Source organism: Herpailurus yagouaroundi, unplaced genomic scaffold (assembly GCF_014898765.1).
Source record: "Herpailurus yagouaroundi ecotype Mexico unplaced genomic scaffold, PumYag 160, whole genome shotgun sequence".
Taxonomy (NCBI): Eukaryota; Metazoa; Chordata; class Mammalia; order Carnivora; family Felidae; genus Herpailurus; species Herpailurus yagouaroundi.
This window is the reverse complement of record NW_024412401.1, coordinates 2423509-2433903: the sequence shown is the minus strand read 5'-3', so window position 1 is coordinate 2433903 and position 10395 is coordinate 2423509. Positions and strand designations below refer to the sequence as shown.

The 10395-nt window shown below is 46.2% G+C and overlaps 1 pseudogene; it reads right to left on the bottom strand.

The window, feature by feature from the left end:
- Positions 1–1310: 1310 nt before the first annotated feature.
- On the bottom strand, positions 1311–1428 carry LOC121035183 (uncharacterized; annotated as a pseudogene).
- Between the last annotated feature and the right edge of the window lie 8967 nt (positions 1429–10395).

Here is a 10395-nt window from a genome sequence, read left to right as displayed (position 1 = left end):
CACACCCATGGCATTTGTTACCGTGACTATTTTTTCTATCCTAATAAAACTGCCTTGGTGGAAAATTCCTTCTATATAAGCTCATTTTGGATATTTTTTTTTTAATTTTTTTTTTCAACGTTTATTTATTTTTGGGACAGAGAGAGACAGAGCATGAACGGGCGAGGGGCAGAGAGAGAGGGAGACACAGAATCGGAAACAGGCTCCAGGCTCTGAGCCATCAGCCCAGAGCCCGACGCGGGGCTCGAACTCGCGGACCGCGAGATCGTGACCTGGCTGAAGTCGGACGCTTAACCGACTGCGCCACCCAGGCGCCCCATCATTTTGGATATTTTTAATAGATAGTTTGGATAAGTACAATTGTGTATGCCTTTATTCAAGGTAATTGAGCTAATAAAATTTATTATTATTATTCTTGTTGTTATTAAGATTGAGTGTGAACCAAATAGTAAGAAAAAATCAAGGCGGGTTTACGATGTATTTATCGTAAACACATATAGGTGTCATACGTTGAATGCTTCCTGTTTGGTAGAAAAGATACAGGAGCAAAAAATACGTATATTGCAACACGTTGTTACAGAGAGAAGTATAGAAACCCAGAAGTCTAAGTGTTCATTTTTCCCTGGGGCAGTGGTAGGACGTGAGGGCAGTGAGGGTTGGAAAACCTGGGAGAATAAATGGCATTTTTCTCTGGGTCTTGATCCATAAGAGGAGTTTGTCAGCCTGACAAAGGGTGGACTGCTGAGAAATGTCCAGGCTAAAGCAGCAGTATGAGCAAAGCGCAAAAGTATTAATTTAAACCTCCCAACGTCCCTGTGAGGCCGACGTAATGATCTCCATTGTATAAAAGAGAAAGCAGAGACTCGGAGAGAGTTCTCCAGTTATACTGTTAACAGAGGGAGTGCCAGCATTCTAATCCACTTTGGCTGACCCCAAGGCACATTCTTTCTCCACTATATTAATCTGTGTCCCTGTTCATGGAATGGGGACAAAGGTAAACCCATATATATATTAGAGGTACAACACTACTATTGTGCTGTTCAGGATCAGAACCCCTTTTATCAGGAACTGATTCATCACTTAAACTGACACGACAATAAACTCCTTCCTTAAAACTTCAGATACAAATTGAACCATCACTGGGTCCTTGGTATTTTATAAATGGCTTTGTGTGAAATCCCAGAGGCTGCCCTCTCAAATGCCTGCAGAGTAGAAGATGGGGTGGGTTTGGTTCCAGAGTAAACTCATTTCTGTCCCGTGTGAAGGGGATGCCACCCAGCAGATGTCAATTGCTGTCGTACAGAACGGTGGGCCTAGGGTCACCAGATCCCCTGATTTTCTCCCATCCAAGTACTAACCAGGCCCGTCCCTGCTTAGCTTCCGAGATCAGACGAGATCGGGCATGTTCAGGGTGGTATGGCCGTAGACAGATCCCCTGATTTTCTAAGAAAAACCAGAAATGCATAAATTTTAATTGACATCTCCCCCTTCAAAATTTTGGAATCAAATTCTTTCTTTCTTTCTTTCTTTCTTTCTTTCTTTCTTTCTTCCTTCATTTTTTTTTTTTTTTTTCTTTTCAGAAACACTCTAGAAACCAAAACAAACATTTCTGGGAGATGTGACTATGGGCCACCTGTTGAGAATGTCCCGCTATTTAAATTATATCAGCAGGAAGTGGAGGGTTGGATACAGGGGCAGGCTTGAAGAGAGCTTGGGCTTCAGTGTAGGTGTTCAATAAAGATTTGTTGACTAGCATTTTACGGATCTTCCGAGATGTCTGGCAACTTTCTGTTCTCGCTTTATGTTGAATTAAGTCATCTACCTTGGCACTTAAAAGAGGGTCCCGTGCTTTCTGACTGATCTCTTGGGGCCCCTTCCATCTCCCCAGGCTTTGTGGTGGACGCTTGGTCCTGCTTGGTCCTGCACTTTTGGCAGGAGCTCGGGTGACAAGGGTTTTCTGAAAAAGTTCTGCGGTGATCCTTGCGGAGTGCCAGAAGCCTGGGGACCGCTCTGGACCAGAGCAGCCCGGCCTGTCGCCTGGAGAGGATTTGGTTGCAACTGCCCTTGTGGTAGGGTCTACCTCCTGCTGGCTCCAATGCTAATTTCAAGAGAACCATAAATGAAAGCAATTATACAAACATGCCATAAATCTTAAGTTTGTGACCGATACCTACAAAGTTGACTCCCAGGAGACAGACCAGAAAAAGTGACATTGTTTGCGCTGTAGCTTTTCAGTAAAACAAAAGAAAGTGGTCAAGAATCATCAGAAATCATGGAACACGTTTACTTTATTCTTCGTGCAAGTTTTGTCACCTAAAGTCTTCCTGAGAGTCAAGTTTCTGAGGCCCCTTTCTGAATGAGTTGGGCTTTTCTTGTTATGGCTTAAACCAGCTGAAAGCACTAATTTCATTTATGAGGTCTCCCCGCTCATGACCTAATCACTCCCCAAAGGCTCTGCCTCCAAATACCATCACGTTGGGTGTTAGGATTCCAATGCATGAATTTTGGCGGGGGGGACACCGACATTCTTAAGATAGCAGGTAACAGGTAGGTGCTGCTAACGTCCTTGCTTTAAGAAGAACTAAGGCAAAGCAAGTTTAAATGACTTGCTCAGGGCTGCATAGTCCCTAAATAATGGGACTAGGACTTGAACTTAAGCCCTCTGGTTTCCACAGCCGGAATCTCATGCTTCTGGGTGAATTTTCGCATGTTATTTATTACACTCTTTGATGAAACCAACCTCTCATACAGATACGACAATGTGTGACAGTTTTGAATACTACAAGCTTAAAATAGAAAAAATACTTAGGAGTGAATAAAGTCATCTTCATAGCAGCAGAGACTCCAAAGCTTTTCTTTATTATATAGGAAGCTGCAAAAATTAGTAGTTGGTGGGTCTAGGCCACCCTGGTTTGAAACCATCTGTGTGGCACACAAATTACATAACTTTTGGGCAAAATGACAAATAAAAGTACGCATTTCAACTTGTAAGCGCTAACGTAGAAAGCATGTTTAGCGCTCTTAGAATGGTCAACACATAGTAAATGCTCAACAAATACTAGCTATTGGCCATGCAACAGCTTAATTATTCATAAAATAAGTCAAGCGTATTCCCCTACTGAACGTTACAAGGTCCACAGTGTGTCTGGCATTTCACTTGGACAGTGGAGGATGTAAATATGTGGAAAGCACAGGGTATATATTCTAGCAGAAGAGACAGCTGCACAGGGAAAAGCTATTTTACGCTGTGATAAATGCCGTTGTAGAGGCAGTCCAACGAAATATAGGACCAGTGTGGAAAAAACGATTTGTTCCACCTGGCAAGTTGGGAACAGTTTCGCAGTGGAATGACATATGAAGTACACCTTGAGGGCTAAGTAACGGTTCCCCAGAAATAACGGTCCAGACATAACAACCCAGAAGTATGGAAGTGTCCTGTGTCTCAGAGGGAACGGCGAGCAGTCAGCAAAGACCAAATGGTGGTCTTATCTCTGCATGTGCAACAGAGTCATCAGCCATTCCACCCCAAACATCCACAGCGGCATCTGGCTACATTTAATGCACCTTATGCTTCAGAACAGTTTTAGGGTTACAGTAAAATTGAGTAGGTCTTACAGAGAGTTTCCACACACGCTCTCGCCCCTGAACATTATATGTTTGAAAAACACTCCACAGGTGGTTTTGATACACAGCGTGGATTCAACATTCTAGGGCGAATCTCGAATTGAGGAGCTATGTGTTCTGGGGGGTGAAGAGGACAGAGGATGGAAGAAAGAGGATAGGCAAGATGAGTCAGGCCACAGATGAGGTCAAGGCCAGACAGCAACGTGCCTCCTTAGACCCTGCCAAGGAGGTTGGAGTTACCCCTGAAGGCACTAGGCAGACACTGGAAGATTTTAGGCAGGAAAGGGAGACATTCTGATTCACACTTTAGAAACACAGGCTGGCAAAAGTCGCTATGAACTGGAAGAAAGCAAGAGCATAAGAATGAGATGGGAGATGGTTGAAAAAGCTCAGGCAAGAGATGATTAGGTGAAAAGCTGGAGCTGGAGGGACCCTGTTTGGCTCGTATGAGAGGGTGACAATCTCTCCATCACGAGAGAACCATGGGGCGGGTGCTATTTGACATGCTTGTTGGCATGAAGAGAGGAGAGAGAGGAAGAGGAGAGAGAGAGAGAGAGAGAGAGAGAGAGAGAGAGAGAACATTTTCTTCCTCACAAAACTGGAAAACGGAAGAACTTTCTCTCCCTCGCTCATTGCCCCATCGCTCCCTCTCCCTTCCTTCAGCTCGTGGACTTCCTACCTCTGCTCATTTCTACCAGTTTTCCCTCCGGTCTGGCCAGTTCCCTCATTAACTCAGCCTCATTATATGGCACGGCTTTCCTAACCCTAATCCTGTAAGGCCTGGTGAACTTTTCCAATCGACGCTGACCATCACATTTCCCCAGGGGAGCTGACCGATGAGTTCACTTCATCTTTTCACATGAGGCCAGCTCCAGCCAGCCTCTGGGCTGAGAATGGCTCTCCATGTGAGAGGATGCCTGTAGCTGATGGGGGGAAGGGAGGTCGTCGGCTGGTATAGAGCATGGGTACCAAGACAGAAGGACTCTAGCAGAGCAGGTGCCATAAATATGTCTAGTAAAAATGGACAGTATAAAGTGATTGATTAAGTGGGAGGGGAAAGGGCTGCCAGGAAAAATATGTTATGTGCCGTGAGAGAGAGATAAATAATGACCACGGAGTTTCAGAGAACAGAGGGTCAAATCTGGCTGGATTGACCTTCCTTAAAAGAGTTTCAGTGAACAGCGACGTAGGAAGAGGGATGCGTCCGTGTTCTGTTGCTGCTGTAATGAATTACCACAAAAGTTGTAGCTTAAAATAACAGGAATACATTTTCTGGCCCCTCTGAGTGTCAGAAGTCCCTCCAGAGTCTCACAGGCCAAAATCAAGGTGGGAGCTGGGCTGCCGTTCCTTTCTGGGGTTTCTAGGGGGAACACGGGTCTCCTTGTTCCCTCCAGCTTCTAGAGGCTGCCCATTGTCTTGACTTGTTGACCTCTTCTTCCATCTTCAAAGCTGCACTGGTGGATTGAATTCCTGTCGCATCGCTCAGACCTCCCTTTCTGCCTCTCTGCTCTGCATTTAAAGGCCCCTCTGGATAATCTGGCATAATCTCCTCAGTTTAAGGTCCCCTTTAATTCCCCTTGGTCGTCTAATGGAAGAACCCTCACAGGCTCTGAGGGTTGGGATGTGGACGTCATGAGGTGACAGGGAGACGCTTCTGCCTACCACCAGGGAATTTCAGGGGAACACAGGCGACGTAGATAAGCAGAAGGGTGAGGGGTCTTCAGAGAAGTGTGAGTGGTCCAAGAACAGCAGCCTGCGGTCACATTGCTTTCAATCTTCTTCATGTAATATGTGTTTTAGGTTTTTTATTTATTTATTTTATTTTTTTTTTTTTCAACGTTTATTTTTGGGACAGAGAGAGACAGAGCATGCACGGGGGAGGGGCAGAGAGAGAGGGAGACACAGAATCGGAAACAGGCTCCAGGCTCCGAGCCATCAGCCCAGAGCCCGACGCGGGGCTTGAACTCCCGGACCGCGAGATCGTGACCTGGCTGAAGTCGGACGCTTCACCGACTGCGCCACCCAGGCGCCCCTGTGTTTTAGTTTTTAAATGTTTATTTTCCTTTTTTAAATTTTTAAATGTTTATTTATTTTTGATAGCGCGAGAGAGAGGGTGAGTGAGTGAGTGGGAGAGGGGCAGAGAGAGGAGACACAGAATCGGAGGCAGGCTCCAGGCCTCCAGGCTGTCAGCACAGAGCCGGACGCGAGGCTCGAACTCACAGACCGTGAGATCACGACCTGAGCCAAGTCAGATGCTTAACCCACTGCACCACCCAGGTGCCCCAGTCTTTTGTGTTTTGGTCATTCTGTTAGCTGGGTAGTTGCATCTCAGTCGGTTTTAATTTGCATATTCTGATGACTAAAGGTGCTGAGCAAGTTATCATGAACCGACTAGCTATTTGTGATTTTTTTTTTTTTCAAGTAGGCTCCATGCCCAATGCGGGGCTTGAACTCAAAACCCTGAAATTAAGACCTAAAAAAAAAAATCAAAAGTCAGATACTCCACTGACTGCGCCACCCAGACGCCCTATTTGTGAATTTTGTGTGTGTGTGAGTGTGGGGATACTTTGGGGGGCTGTATGTTTGACGGGTTTTGTACATTACGCTCCAGGGGATGGAATTCGCTTTGCAAGCGCGAGTGATGGGGTTTACAGGAAGGAAATGAGATAACAGCGCGTGCTTTAGTAAGATAAATTTGATATGTCAAATATAGAACGACATAGATGTACATACATGTAGATAGAGATATGACTGGGACGTGGAGAAGTTGGATGACATCAATTCAGGTAAGAGGTTGCTGAAATAGTCCATGCCGGTGGGTCTTCCAGAATCAGGGTTAGAGCAGGACGAGGCTGTGGACTAGAGTGTCTCTGAAGACACGCCAAGGACATAGAGAAATAATTACATCAGTGGCTATAGTGGTTTCAGCTACTGTATAGTTAACCTGCCTCGCTGTCTTCCAAACATTGTAAACATTTCCTTAAAGAAAAGTTTTTAAAGGGTTTAGCCGTGAGCTGTGGTGTCATCTTCGGAGATGGTTGTCTGGTGCCGTGCCCAGCCGTGGATGGCATCTCGGTGGGGAAGTGGAGCCAGGGGGATGGCCTCACCCCCGCGTCCTTGGGAGATGGCAGGGGATGGGACCTAGGCGAGACTATCAAAATTAGGCAAGAGGAGTCAAGCCACAAAGCTGTCTTGAAATATTAGAACAAGAGGTGCCAGAGGGGCCCTTGAGAAGCTGGGTAAGGAGCCAAATGGCTCTCAGAAAACAAAGGGAGGGCAAGAAGCAGCAAGCGAAATGAAGGGAGGTGGTCTGATAGCTCTGGGGACAGGGTGTCAATGCCCGTGGCAGCTCTTTTATAAGGTCCCTGTGCGTGTTTTCCTGGGGCCTTAATGGGGAAAGAATGAAGGGGCCATGATGTCGACTGGCTACGCGAGACGTGGGGAGGTTTGCTTAGTTCATGGCCAGATTGAGCAACGGTGTTGACTCTGTACATCAAGTAGATCCCGTGGTATTGATTCTTTCAAATAAATCGGTAGCCAGTGATCTCTACAAGAAGGGTTGGCGCCCCTCCTTCCCTGCTATGGGGTCAGAGGATTCTGTTTGCCAACACTGGGTATTCGCAGGGACGAGTGTAATCCTTTAGTCTACACCTCCTTCCTGGAGGGCACTGTCACGTTATTCTTCAGAGAAGCTGTCACACAGCTGCGGTTCAGGGCCTCGCCCAGGGTCACACTGTGCAACAAGGTTAGAGTAGGGTTAGCATTTACCATGTGTGCCCACTCTCGGTTCGTTTCACCGGTTCCCTCTGCTTGTAATCATGGCGGCCCATGGAAACAAAATCCAGAAACTATGATGCCAGGCAGTAGCCAGAGAATTCAGAGGTGAGTAATAATCTGTTCCCTGTGTGTGTCTTAGAAGTAGCATCATGTTTTAAAAAAAAAATAAATGACAATCACCCCTCCCCCCGCAAAAAAACAAGAGTGACATCATGTAGTAAAGAGAGGCGGGCCTCTGTCTTCTGAACCAAAGACTGCAAATCATAAACCACGTCCGGTGTTCGTTTTCTGATTTTTAAATTTGTGGGGCGTGGGTGCAAAGGAGTCCACACTTGCCATGTCTGCTGTAGGGAAATGGGCACTTTCACCGCCCTTGGTATGTGTGGAAAAGGGTACCACTTTCCTGAGGGCAATTTGGTAGTGTTGTTCAAAAGCCTTTAAAATGAAATCTGACCCTGGAATTGTACTTTAGGAACAGACCAGGTAAGCAATTAAGACGGGCATAAAGTTTTACGTACAAAGACGCGCATCCAGGCATCATGTTTAATAGCAGGATTGAGAAACAGCCTGGATGTTTCTCAACACTGGATGCCCAGCAACACTGGAATGCTTCGATCAGATTTGGTGACAATTGCAGAATGGAACTCTATGCGGCCATTAAAAATGATGATGCAGAACAAAGATTGGCAAACTACAGTCTCTGGGTTGTGTTAGCCCAACTGTCTCTATTCGTAAATAAAGGTTGATGGGAACACGGCCAGGCCTGCTCATTTATGTTTTGTCAATGGCCCCTTTTTAGCCACAGCAGCAGAGCTCAGTAGTTGCGACAGAGATTGTATGTCTGTGTGTGTGTGTGTGTGTGTGTTTAATGTCTCTTGCTGTCCTTTTAATGTTTATTCAAGTTCTTTCTTTGCCCATGGACGGCCACCATATATTTGGTCGCTATTGGGGCAAAGTCCTATGGTGACTTTAGACTGCAATGCCGTGTTTACTCAAAAACAAGATTTTGTCGCATACATTAATCAATACGTCCATCTTGAGCATAAGATGGGAGGTGCAGACTCACCGACTGTCGGGCCCCGGGGTGTCTTGTTTCTTTCCAGAGCCCAGCTTTGATTGTACATCCATGGTACAGCCAGCCTCTTTTCCGCCGGCGTCCACACCCCTGGCTTTGTCCAGGAACCTCCACATAAATGGTCTCTATCAGGGTCCCATGCCTTTTCTAGGTTGTCTTCTTGGGAAGGATTTAAAATGGTTCACGTGGGGCTTAATCCCCCACCGAAAATATTCACGCACAGCTCAGCTTTACACACTCTGGGCGTGCAGCTGACCCCAATGTGGCAACAATTCTCTTTGCTTCGCTAGCTGAAGCGCTTTATGACTCACCCATGCCATTCAGATTTTCCAGGTGGATGTCAGATCTTGGTCCACTTCACTCACCAAACTCCTGCATAAACACAGCAGGGCCTGAAGTTTCCTTGAAAACTTGCCTCGCTTACAAACGGCAAGAGGCCCTCCACCTCCCCTTGTGGAAGACGGGGAGGTGGTGAGAACGGCCTCGTGGCCCGCTGCACATGAGTCCTCCTCAAGGGTCTCCAACTGCGAGTTCTCTGGGGTAAGTCTTGGAAACAGGTTCCTCCTTTGTGGTTCTCCCCTGAGTGACGGTCTAAGGGGCGTGTCCTCTTATCTGTTTTTTCCTAATGGGCACATACTACATAGACGGGAAGAAAACATACTTAAAAGATCCTGTTTCCGTTTTAAGATTTCCTATACTTTGAGTCTTTGACCACTTTTTTTTTTTTTCTTTTGCCTGTGTTCACACCTAGAAAATGGGCTAGAAAGCACCACATTGTGGCTCAAGGGCATAATCGCTCTTAGCTTATTTAGCTGGAGAGTTATGTGGGGCCTACCGAACAGAGAAAGTTTCATTCCAAAACATAGGGTCTTTTATTTCCTACATTTCCTGCAGCACCGGATTTTTTTTTTTTTCTCCCCCCGGGTGAACAGAAAGATCAGCACGGACTGAGCAAAACCACATATCCCTATAACTTACTTCCTGCTTGCTTCAACCTCCAGCTAATTACTCGAACAGCACCTTTGACGAAGAAAAGCTGACACAGAAACTGGACAGAGTCTGTGTCTCAAGTGCGCTGAGGAGAGAGCAGTAAGTAAGGTGCTCTGCACAGCTCAATAATTTGCACCGCAGGAAAGCCACACTTCCAAGGGCAGGCAATATGTCTGCAGTATCCTCCTGGCGGAAGGAGGGCCAGGAGCTCATCTTTATGGCTTGAGGCTTGAAAGCTGCTTAACTGGGCGGAACGCCACCTCCTTGCCATCAAAGCTGTCCACCTGGCAGTGAATCTCAATGAGACAGCTGACTGGCTCAGCAGACAAGTTGCCTTGCCAAGGGGATGAGAACTTCACCAGAAGGTCTTTCAGGAAATCTGTTTAGGATGTGGGGGATAAAGAGGAAGAGAAGGAGCAATTCATCCCCCGAAAGAGGCGAGTGAGAAGGAGTAGTTGTTCCTCCGTTACACGGACCGTTTTTGAGCTTTTCTGGGCCCTTGACTCAGTGAGCCCTCCATCCTCTGAGTCTGACTTTAGATTCTGACACTAACATCGCAAAGTAATTGAGAATCCTTTGTGAACAACGCACAGAAATTGATTCATTCAAAGAAGAAAGCTAAGAGCAGAGGACCTTAAACGATTCTCATTTGAAAATCATGGATAACAAACGGGGATGTTACAGAGAGGGCATGAAGCTATTAGTTGTTGTCGTTGTTTTTAAATGTGCATGTGAAAAGTGTCTTGATTGTTACTTTTCACCAAAGGTGAGAACTGTAAGCTTAACAACTGTAATAACTCTCATCTTACTCAATGCTTGCTGTGTGTCAGGGCCACACTCGGGACATCACGAGAATGTTCCATCTAACAGCCTTCAGAACCTGCGCGTGAGGCTTTGCAGCTTCACTTTGCAGGCAAGAGAGACAAGAC